A 12,306-nucleotide genomic window follows, 5' to 3' on the forward strand; every position below is an offset into this window, starting at 1 on the left:
ATTTAATATTTTCAATTAGTTAGATCAGACTTAATTTGTGTGAAAAGTGGTCTGTAATTTTGCTCATAAAGTTTCTGATTTTCCCTTGGCAGATAGATTCCTAAATATTTTATATTATCAGTAGTTACTTTAAATGGAATTTCTCTTTGTAACTCTGACTGTTGGATTTTGTTAGTGATATATAAGAATGCTGATGACTTATGTGGGTTTATTTTATAACCAGCAACTTTGCTAAAGTTGTGGATTATTTCTAATAACTTTTTAGTAGAATCTCTAGGGTTCTCTAAATATACCATCATGTTGGCAAATAAAAGAGTGATAATTTGGTTTCCTCATTGCCTATTCTTATTCCTTTAATCTCTTTCTCAGCTCTTATTGCCAAAGCTAGCGTTTCTAATACAATATTAAATAGTAATGGTGATAGTGGGCAACCTTGTTTCACTCCAGATCTTATTGAATGGTTGCAGTTTGTCTCCATTACATATGATGCTTACTGATGGTTTTAAATAGATGCTGCTGATTATTTTAAGGAAAAGTCCATTTATTCCTAGATTTAGAATAAGAGAGGGGGAGGAACATTGTGTGAATCTTACTCTCATCAGAGTTGGCTCAAAGAAAAAATAATTGACATTTGTATTAGAGAAAATTCTCTCTCGCCTCATTAAAAACGGGGGAGAGGAAAAGGGAAAGTGTTTTTAATAGGAATGGATGTTGGATTTTGTCAAATGCTTTTTCTGCATCTATTGAGATGATCATATGGTTTTTGTTAATTTGGTTGTTAATATGGCCAATTATATTGATAGTTTTCCTAATATTAGACCAACCTGCATTCCTGGTATAAATCCTACTTGATCATAGTGTATTATCCTGGAGATGATTTTCTGTAGTCTTTTGCTAATATCTTATTTAAGATTTTAGCATCAATATTCATTAGGGAGATTGGTCTATAATTTTCTTTCTCTGTTTTCAACCTACCTGGTTTGAGGTATCAAGTACCATGTCTGTGTCATAGAAGGAATTTGGTAGGACTCCTTCATTTCCCTATTTTATCAAATAATTTATATAGCATTAGAGGGCCAATTGTTCTTTAAATGTTTGGTAAAATTCACATGTAAATCCATCTGGTCCTGGGGATTTTTTCTTAGGGAGTTGTTTAATTGCCTGTTCTATTTCTTTTCTGAAATGGGACTATTCAAGACAATTTACTTCCTCCTCTGTTAGTCTGGAAGTCTATATTTTTGGAGGTAGTCATCCATTTCATTTAGGTTATCAAATTTATTGGCATAAAGTTGAGCAAAATAACTCTTTATTATTTCTCTAATTTCCTCTTCATTGGTGGAAAGTTCTCCCTTTTCATTTTTAAGACTACTAATTTCATTTTCCTCCCTCCTTTTTCTAATCAGATTTACCAAAGGCTTATCTATTTTATTGGCTTTTTCATAGAACCAACTATTAGTTTTATTAATTAGTTCAACAGATTTTTTACTTTCAATATTTTTAATTTCTCCTTTTAATTTTAGAATTTCCAATTTAGTATTTGATTGGGGTTTTTAATTTGGTCTTTTTAGTTTTTTTAGTTGCAAGCCAATTCATTAATCTTTTCTTTCTCTGTTTTATTTAAGTAAGCCTCTAAGGATATAAAATTCCCTCTTATTACCCTTTGGCTGCATCCCATAAATTTTGGTATGACGTCTCATCATTAGTCATTATCTTGGGTGAAATTATTAATTGTATCTATAATTTGCTGCTTCACCCAATCATTCTTTAAGATGAGATTGTTTAGTTTCCAATTACTTTTTGGTCTATTTCCCCTAACTTTTTGTTGAATGTAGTTTTTATTGCATCATGATCTGAAAAGAAAGCATTTACTATTTCTGCTTTCTTGCATTTAATTTACTGGTCTTTATGTCCTAATATATGGTCAGTTTTTGAATAGGTTCCATGAACTGCTGAGAAGAAAGTATATTCCTTTCTATCTCCATTCAATTTTCTCCAAAGATCTAACATACCTAATTTTTTCTAATATTCTATTTACTTCTTTAATTTCTTTCTTATTTGTTTTGTGGTTTGATTTGTCTAATTCTGAGAGTGCAAGGTTGAGATCTCCCACTATTACAGTTTTGTTGTCTATTTCTTCTTGCAACTCTCTTAACTTCTCCTTTAGGAAGTTGGATGCCATACCACTTGGTGCATATATGTTTAATATTGATATTGCTTCGTTGTTTATGCTGCCCTTTAGCAGGATGTAGTTACCTTCCTTATCTCTTTTAATTAGATCAATTTTTGCTTTTGCTTGATCTGAGATCAGGATGGCTACCCCTCCTTTTTTGACTTCACCTGAAGCATAATAGATTTGGCTCCAGCCTTTTACCTTTACTCTATATGTATCTCCTGCTTTAAATGTGTTTCTTGTAAACAACATATTGTAGGGTTCTGACTTTTGATCCAGTCTGCTATCTGCCTCCTCTTTATGGGGGAGTTCATCCCATTCACATTTACGTTTAGAATTACTAAATCTGTATTTCCTGCCATCCTAATAACCCCAGATTATGCTTTACTTTTCTTGCCTCCCCCAACCCTCTTTCCCTTTTTGAACTTATGTACCCCACTTGTATCACGATGCTTACCCTCTTTATAATCCCTCCCTCCCCCCTTTGAATCTTTTCCCCTTCCTTCCCTTATTACTCTTTTTCTTTTCCCTTTTCCTCTCCCCCGTTTTTAATGAGGCGAGAGAGAATTTTCTCTAATACAAATGTCAATTATTTTTTCTTTGAGCCAACTCTGATGAGAGTAAGATTCACACAATGTTCCTCCCCCTCTCTTATTCTAAATCTAGCCCTCTCTCAACCAGACACCTAATTGTCCTGCTTCTACCAGAGCTTTCCCCAGTGCTCACATGCTGGAGAATGTGGCAGATCTAAGCTGAAGAAGCTCTGATGTAATAGAAGAAAAGCTATGTCTTTAAAGAGATCACTCAGGACTCATAACCAAGCCCTGAAGTGTGGTGTAAAGTAGCTTTTGGGTGTCATGGTGCTTCTAGAATTTAATAAAGCTTTGTAAACAAAACCTCTGCTAAGATCCTACATTAATGTTTCATTATAGAGTAGAGATGACTCTAGGTGGTTTTGCCAGGTCTAGTAAGTTCTATGAACTTAGAAAGGTTTAGAGTTTGGACCCATCATTAGACTGTGTGACTGTTGTTGACCATGGTCACAGGGAGATACAATTTTTTAAAATCACAATGACTCAAATACTATGTATGAAATTGTAGAAACATTGTGATCCCTTTCACATCAGGGAGTACCCAACATGAAGAAATCCTGGTTCTTTGAAGTACTGAAGTGTTACATACAGTGATAATGTCAGTGGGATGATGATGATGCTCTCCCGGCTACAGAGTCTGCCTCTACCAGTAACCCAGCATTTCCATCCCCTATCTTGAGTAGGGGATCATGATAAGTGAGAGTTACCCTATCTAATCCAACATAAACCTACTAGGTTATTTTCTAGCAATCTTCATGGCTTGTGGCTATCTCTATCTGTTTCTCTGTATCCTCCTAATTCATTTTCCAGCTCTATCTCTGACTCTATTGACAGCCTTATGGTTTATATGTCAATTAATTACCATATAACTCCAGTCATCATCCCTGGCAATTCTCAAGCCAAAACATACCTCCCTGGCTACCAAAAGCATTGTCTTTTTCTATTAAAATGTAAGATCCTTGAGGGCAGGCATTATCTTTTTATATCTGTTTTCCCAGTGAACACTTAAATGCTTCAGAAGCTAGGAGGTGTAATAAATAGAGTGCTGTGCCTGAAATAAAGAAAACTCATCTTCTTGACTTCAATTTTGGCCTGAGACACTTAACTCTGGGCAAGTCAGTTAACTCTGCTTGCCTCAGTTTCTTCATCTGTAAAACGAGCTGGAAAAAGAAATGGCAAACCAATCCAAGGAAACCCAAATTCATTCGTGGAGAGTTGGACATGAATGAACAACAACAAATAAATGTTCTTTTAGTTATTCATTCATTTATTTACCTTCCATTGAGAGACTGCTCTTGATTTTCTTAGGAATAAAGGATGGATTTATATTCATTCTTCCATATTCTGACCGATATTAAAATTCCAGTGTGGGGCCATAGGAAGCAACAAAGCTGAGTGGTCTCTCCTGGAAAACGGACAAGGATAGATTGTGAATTAGAGTGAATTGGAGCTTAGTCACTGAATTTGAGAGTGACTTTAGAGCTGTTGCTGAATAAGTAAATAAAATGGGCAATCCATTCTTTTCATCTTTCTCTTTCCTTCACAAATATGGGGAGACAGGACAATTCTAAGATGTCTCTGAGAGCTGGGTAGAGGGAAGAGCATCTTAGTCTCTTACTCCTCGTGGCATCTCTAAGAACATTGTACAAATTTTTTCTTGATCTTAAGTAAATTAGCATTCCAAGAAGGAAGTGTTCAGGGAAACTTGTGAGCTTGGGAAGATTCAGAGGACCCATCAGGGCTGCTATCAGTGATTAATGAATGAATGAAAATTCATTTTGAGTGAAATGAAGTGAATGAAAAAAAGAATGAAAAATTCTTTTGTGAATGAAAAAAAGATCAGTTTGTCTCCAGCAGGAAAAGAGTTACACTAAGGACATATGGACAAGATCCAATAGCCACCAGTAGGAAGACAGTTTCAGAGAGTGTGATTTCTTGAAGAGTACTGCCTATGAATTAAACAATAGGCCAAACCCTCACAGTCTAACTGGATTATCCACTCAGGAAGGAGCTATACCTAAGAGGAACTCCCCTGTTAGATTGTATGCTGCTTGAAGGCAAGGGCTATTTTTGTCTTTTTTTGTATCAGTGCTTTGCACAATGTCTGGTACGTAATAGGGTTTATTATTATTATTATTATTATTATTATAGCTTTTTATTTACAAGATCTATGCATGGGTAATTTTTCAGCATTGACAATTGCAAAACCTTTTGTTCCAATTTTCACCTCCTTTCCCCCCCTCCCCCCAGATGGCAGGTAGACCAATCCATGTTAAATATGTTAAAGTATATATTAAATACGATATGTGTATATATATATCCATACAGTTATTTTGCTGCACAAGAAGAATAAGAATAAGAAGAATAAGAATTTGTAGCTTCGGGGAAGGCTCACCCACCTGGGATTTGCCTCTGAATGGCAGATAGTGAATGACAGAGCTAGAAATTCAAGCCACTGCAGGATATTCCTAGAACCATAAAAAGAGAGCAAGGCATACTTAGTTCTCTTCTCAGGACCCCAAATTGAGTATGAGTGCCCACTTGGGGGAGAGGCCCTAAATGAGGTACCATAGTAGGAACATAGGTTTATAGTTGAAAAAGACTTTAGAGGTCACTGAATATGACCCCCTTGTTTTGTAGGTGAGGAAACAGAAACAGAGGAAGATCAGGGTTACAGGAGCACAGATCTAGGATCAAAGGCCTAAGTGGCAGAGCTGAGATTTGAATGCAGGTCTTCTGAAAAGCTAAGGGATTTTCTATTGCATCATCACTATCTTTGGCAGCTGGCCATGGTTCTGTAGTATCACCCTAGGACTGGGACTGGGAAAAGAGCCAAAGTGCTTGCTCTCAAAACATCAGAGAAATATGTTGTTATTTTATTGATCATTATAATTAATGATAATAATAATAATAACCATAATATCAATGAATGGTCTTGGCCAAGCAGGGCACCAAAAATGATGTTGAATTTTTTTCCTCCTTGTTTAGATTCATTTCCCTGTCATGTGTTCTGTAAGTGCTTACAAGACACAGCCCTCATATCTGTTATGCTAAGTGGTCATAGAACAGAACATGTCCGGTGAATAAAAGGAAAAAAAGAAAGGTAGCCTTCCTCCTAGAGAAATCTCAAAATAAGGGGACTGGATCTTCCCTGAATATTACTGGGAGACGGTACTGAGAACACTCACTAGTCTATGGGCTAAACTGAGGTCAACTCTTGTCAGCAATCATTAACCCTTGGACCAAGGGATCAGCTCAAGAACTACCTTCAGAACCCTTTGGTGTCATGAAATGACACTCAGTCAAGCTAGAGACCTCCCAGTTTCTCCCCAGGGACACAGAAGGGCAGACAGTTTCACCCAGGAAGAAACACAGTCTCACGGTAAGAGGAGATAGGAGGGACTTGCCAGCAAAGGCTGTATGATGAAGAGGAAAGATTTTTAGAATAAGAAAACCTGGGTTTCCAGCCCCAGTTCAAGTTGGGGGTGGGAGGAAGTTATATGGAGCACAGCTCCCAAAGCAATCATTTGCAATCATCCCCACTGCCTTTCTTTCTCTCATTTGCCTCTGGAGAGAGGCCAGTTTTTCAGTAACCAGCATGGAAGGCTCCTAGATCTAGTTTTCACAATTACTAGCTGCACTGCCAGTCCCAGATGGGAGAGGCAGTTGCCCTCAGGTTGCCACAGGCTCAGGGAGTGTCATTCTGTGTGGGAGGTGTTCTGCCATTCAGAGGCAAATCCCAGGTGGGTGAGCCTTCCCCGAAGCTACAAAGCAGACGTGCTGAGACTTTGGCAGCTTCGGTTCATTGCCATTACTATCCTCAATGACTGTACCAGACACTGACCTAGACTTATGAATGCTGTGATTATTGATTTCTGAAGCAGATCTCACATTGTCAACCTGCTCAGTGACTGGTCTCAACAATTCAGCAGAGTCTCAGGGAGCACAGAAAAAGGAAAAAGCCCTGAATTTGGCAATAAGGAGATCACCAGTGACCTAGGATCCAGTTGTTTTTAATAGAAAAATAGGGAGAGAATCTAGATTACAAAGAGTGGAGGATTGGGGATGGTAAAAAAAAAAAATAGACATTGAGAACAAATTATTCTTTCTAATGCTTTGGCAGGAACAAAGAGTAAAGAGAATCATATTTTAAGAGGGTAGAAAAGTCAAAGGGAGGTTTCCATAAACAGGTTTGTAAACTGAGGGGAAGGAATGGAGAGAGGATGATTGAAAATGCTTGGGAATAGTGATAATTCAATTCAACTTCAATTCAAATATACATTAAGCACGGGATAGTAACACAGAGAGGGAGCTGGTCTTAGAATAGGGAAGATTTGGATTTAAATCCCCTCTCTGACACATATAGGGCTTTGTGACTTTGGGCAATTCATTGGACTTCTCAGTGACCCAAGGGGAAGAGTGGGGATTTTTCATAGCAAGGCTAATGCTGATGATGACTTCAGTATAGGTAAAATCACAAGCCCAGTCAAATAAATAGCTCTAGGAGCTATGCATACAAGAATAAAAATCAAACTTTCCCTGCTCTCAAGGAGTTTACAAAAGGTTCTTGACCTTGGGTTTGTAAATTAAAAAAAACCCCTAAATTTCAATATACATGATTTTCTTTAGTTTTATATCTGACATATTTTATGTGTTTAAGGATATTATTTGGAGAAGGAGGCTATAGGCTTCACCAGCTTACCAAAACAGTCCACCACACTTACAAAAAATTTAGCCTTACTGTGTTAGGGCAAAACAACATATACACAGATAAATAATGCAGTTTTATATAAGTAATTTCCTAAGAGGGGGAAGTACTAACAATTGGGGGAATCAGGAAAGTTCTTTTGAAGAACTTAAGCTGGGCCTTGAGGGAGCAAGGAGTTCTAAAAGACCCAACTTAGGGGGAAGAGCATTTCAGAAAAAGGCATGAAAGCAGGAAATGGAAGGTTGGAATAAGGTCATAAGCAGGAGGTGTATCAAAAGTGCTGGTTGTCATGTTAGCTTTAGCAAAGAATAGGACCTCTTCTTTCTCTGAAGCTAGAGAAAGGAGAGGATGGCCATGGACTTTGGTAAGATTAAAGAAGGAGGGTGGCAGTTATGTAGTAGGTGCTTAATAAATGTGTGTCAATTCATTAATTTGTTAGAGGAGAGGAATTGAGGGTGTTCTTTTCAGATAACTTTCATCATCTCATTACAATGGGAAGTGAAGTCACATGCTAAGATTAAGTTGGGGAAAGGGGAGAATTGGATGCTTGAGAAGAGAGGAGAAGGTTTTAGGAACAGCTGTTTTGAAGGAATTGTCAAAAAGCAATGAGTTCCTGATTGATGTTAAATCTGTAGCGGACCCAGTCAGCACAATTTCATAACTTCCCCTAGCAGAACTGGACAACTTGAAAGTAGAAATAGGAAGCACTTACTATGTATCATTGCACATATAACATCTCTCTGTCTGTCTCTGTCTCTTTCTTGCTCTTTCTACACACACACACACACACACACACACACACACACACACAAAGCTAGCATTATGCTAAGCATTTTACAAATTAACTCATTTGATCTTCACAAAAACCCTAGGAAAAAAGCATTGATTAAGTACCTGCCATATACTAAGCATTTTATAAATTAGCTCATCTGATCCTCACAAAAACTCTAGGAAAGAAGCACTGATTAAGTATCTACTATATACTAAACACCATGCTAAGTATTTGACTAATTAGCTCATTTGAAGCCCACAACATTATTTCCCCCATTTTACAGTTGGGGAAACTGAGGGAGACAAAGTCACATAGCTACTAAGCATCGATGCTAGATTTGATCAGGTCTTCCTGATTCCAGGTCCAATGTTCTTTCCACTGAGCTACCTATTAATTTTGAGTCATTTTAATTAAGTCTAACTCTTTGAAATCCCATTTGGAGTTTTCTTGGCAGAGATACTAAAGCAATTTACCATTTTCTTCTCCAGCTCATTTTGTGGATAAGTAAACTGAGGTAAGCAGGGTTAATTGGCTTCCTTAAGACCTCACAGCTAGAAAATGTCTGAACCAGATTTGAATTCAGGTCTTCCTGACTCCAGGCCCAGCATTCTATCCACTGTATCACTTAGCTGCCCCCGGCGAGTTACTTACCTGTCTCTAGGAAGGAGAGGTGAATGAATGACAGCAGTTGAATAAGAGTTGGAGTAGAAAAGGCAGAAAGAGAAGCAGAAGGCAAGAGTGGAAGAGAAGTCATGATCAAAGTGAGAGAGATCAATTAAGACAAGATTGATCAGGGAGGAAAGGAAGGTCAGAGGTTGATAGGGATGAAACAGGAATCATAATGAGGGTAAAAATGAATCCTGGCTATACTACTGTGTTACCTCGAATACACGATTTCCCTTGTACATCAGATGAGAAGCTGGATTTATTCACATCTACAAACCTTTTCCCATTCTAAATCTTTATTCCTGGGAGCCAGGTATTTAGCCAGCGAGGGGACAACCTGTGATGGTGAGGTAATGGTGGCTGATCCCAGGAGAGGGCAGCAGAGAGCCACGAGGTGATTCCCCTTCCTAGAGGGCTTATTGAACAATTTTGTCTGAAGCTAACCTTGGCATTGGGAAAGTAAGGGAGAAAATAGGCTGGAGCTAAAACGAATACAAAAGGGGGAGGGGGAGACTTTTTTCCCACTTTGTGCCAAGGACATCTCAGCACTGTAACCCAAATGGGCATTATACACTTCCCATGTTCCTACTTACTTTCCATCAAAAAAAGTCAGAGGTGAACTGAACACTTAAAAGGTCAGAGATCTGAAACTAGAAGAAATCTTGGAGATCATGAACTTCAGCACTCTCTCTGTATAAGTGAGGAAACTGAGGCTCAGGGAGATTAAATGAATGGCTCCTAAGTCACACAGGTAGAAAGCATCAGAGGCAGAATTTGGATCCAGACATTCTCTAACCTTAGTGTTCTTTGCATTGCACCATGCATAAGTAAAAGGCAATTTAATTTCAGGTCTTGTATTTTAAAATTTTTTTTTTATTTTCAAAATATATACATGGATAGCTTTCAACATTCACCCTTGCAAAATCTTGTGTTCTAAATTTTTCCCTCCCTTCTCCCCATCCCCTCCTCTAGACAGCAAATAATACAATATATGTTAAACATGTGCAATTCTATACATATTTCTACATTTATCATGCTGCACAAGAAAAATCAGATCAAAAAGAGAAAAAATGAGAAAGAAAACAAAATGTAAGCAAACAACAACAAAAAAGAGTAAAAATACTATGTTGTAATCCCCACAGTCCCCACAGTCCTTTCTCTGGGTGTTGATGCTCTCTTTCACAAAACCATTGGAACTGGTCTGAATCACTTTATTGTTTACAAGAGCCACGTCCATCAGAATCATATAATTTTGCTGTTGCCAGGTATAATGATCTCTTGGTTCTCCTCATTTCACTCAGCATCAGTTCATGCAAGTCTCTCCAGGCCTCTCTGAAATCATCCTGCTGATCGTTTCTTATAGAACAATGATATTCCATAACATTCATATACCATAACTTATCCAGCCATTCCTCAATAATAGGCATTCACTCAATTTCCAGTTTCTTGCCACTACAAAAAGGACTACCACAAACATTTTTGCACATAGGGGTCCCTTTCCCTCCTTTGAGATCTCTTTAAAATACAAGTCTAGTAGAAACACTGCTGGATCAAAGGACATACACAGTTTGATAGACCTTTGGAGATAATTCCTAATTGCTCTCCCGAATGGTTGGATCAGTTCACAGCTTCACCAACAATGTATTAATGTTCCAGTTTTCCTACATCCCTTCCAACATTCATCATTATCGTTTCCTGTCATCTTAGCCAATCTGAGAGATGTGTGGCAGTAGATATTATGTTTTGAGGAAGAAATTGTACTTAATCAACTTTTTAAGAAATCAATACTATTGATATCTCCTTGTTTGTCTTCATTGAAAATATGTCCCAGAAAGTCATACCATATAATAAACACTATTTTTACAAGTAAAGAGGAAGAAAAAACAATAACAAAACTGATCAATGTATTTAAAAACCTGTAAATATATGCAGTGTTTCATATCTGGAGACCTATACTTTTGCAAAGGAGTATGGGTAATTATTTTTTCTTATCTGCTCTGTTGCCATATTTGTACTCTGTCATCTGGTGGTAGTCATTTTCAATTGTGTCATTCTCCCCATTTATATTGCTGCAGTTGTATGCTTGGAATCAGTTAATACAAATCTTTCATGCTTCTCTTTATTAATCATATTAGTCATTTCTTACAGCGCAGTAATTAATCAATAAACATTTATCAAGCACCTACCAAGTTTCAGGCTCTGTGCTAAACTCAGAGGAAGCAAAAAAAGGCAAAAGACAGAACTTGCCCTCAAGGAAGCTTACAATCTAATGGAGGAAGACAACATACAAATATGTATTAAGCAAGCTATCTACAGGATAAGTAGGAAATAATTAGCAGAGGGAAGTCCCTGGAATTAAAAGGAGTTGAGGATGGCTTTTCATAGAAGGTAAGATTTTAGTTGGGATTTAAAGAAATTAAGTATTATAGTAACATTTCATTATATTTATGCACCACAACTTTTTTAGTCATTCCCCAATCAATGAACATCTACTTTGTTTCACATTTTTTACTACCACAAAACTTGCTACTATAAATATTTGGTGTATGTGGAGACTTTTTTTTTTTTATTAATGGCCTACTTAATGTATAGTCCTGGCATTAGAAACTTTGTGTCAAAAGGTATGAACATTTGAGTGATTTTATTAGTTTAATTCCAAATTATTTTCCAAAATGATTCACCAGCAATACATAAGTATAGTATTATCAAATTAAAATAGAAACTAAGGGTCATTCATCCACTGAAAAGGATTCCTGGTTGGGGATAGCAGCGCATATTGACTTAATTTTAAAATGGAATGTTAGCCATATTTTATTGTATTTTTATTTATTTTGTTAAAAATTTCCCAATTAAAAAATTAAATTAAAAAAATTTTCAATTACATTTTAATCTGACTGGGGGCACTTGAGAGTATTGAGGCCATCTGTGGCCACCTGGCATATCTGACACCTCTGGTTTAAGTATACCTGTCTTTCCACAATTTTTCCAACAATGACTTTTGGTATTCTTCTTTTTGTATCTTTGCCAACATTCTACATATTAGGTGAAACTTTAAGTTTGTTTTGATTTTGGTCGCATATCTCTTCTTAAAAGGGAATTGGAACATTTTTTCACATTGTCGTTAACAATTTGCAATTTGTCTTTTGAGAAATGTTTGTTCATATCCTTTGACTATCTCTCAGAGAATGTGATCATTTTTAAGGATAGGAAACATAAAATTTAAATACATAAATAACTATATAAGTGATTCTGGAGAAACTATGTGATATATATTAGAAGGAACATTGAATTCATTTTAGAAGACCTAGGGCCCATTACTAAATCTAAGAAATATTATCTGGCTTACTAGGAACAAATAATATTCCTTTTGGAACTTTAGGTTCCATACCTGAAGAAG

Source organism: Sarcophilus harrisii, chromosome 4 (genome assembly GCF_902635505.1).
Source record: "Sarcophilus harrisii chromosome 4, mSarHar1.11, whole genome shotgun sequence".
NCBI classification, from domain to species: Eukaryota; Metazoa; Chordata; class Mammalia; order Dasyuromorphia; family Dasyuridae; genus Sarcophilus; species Sarcophilus harrisii.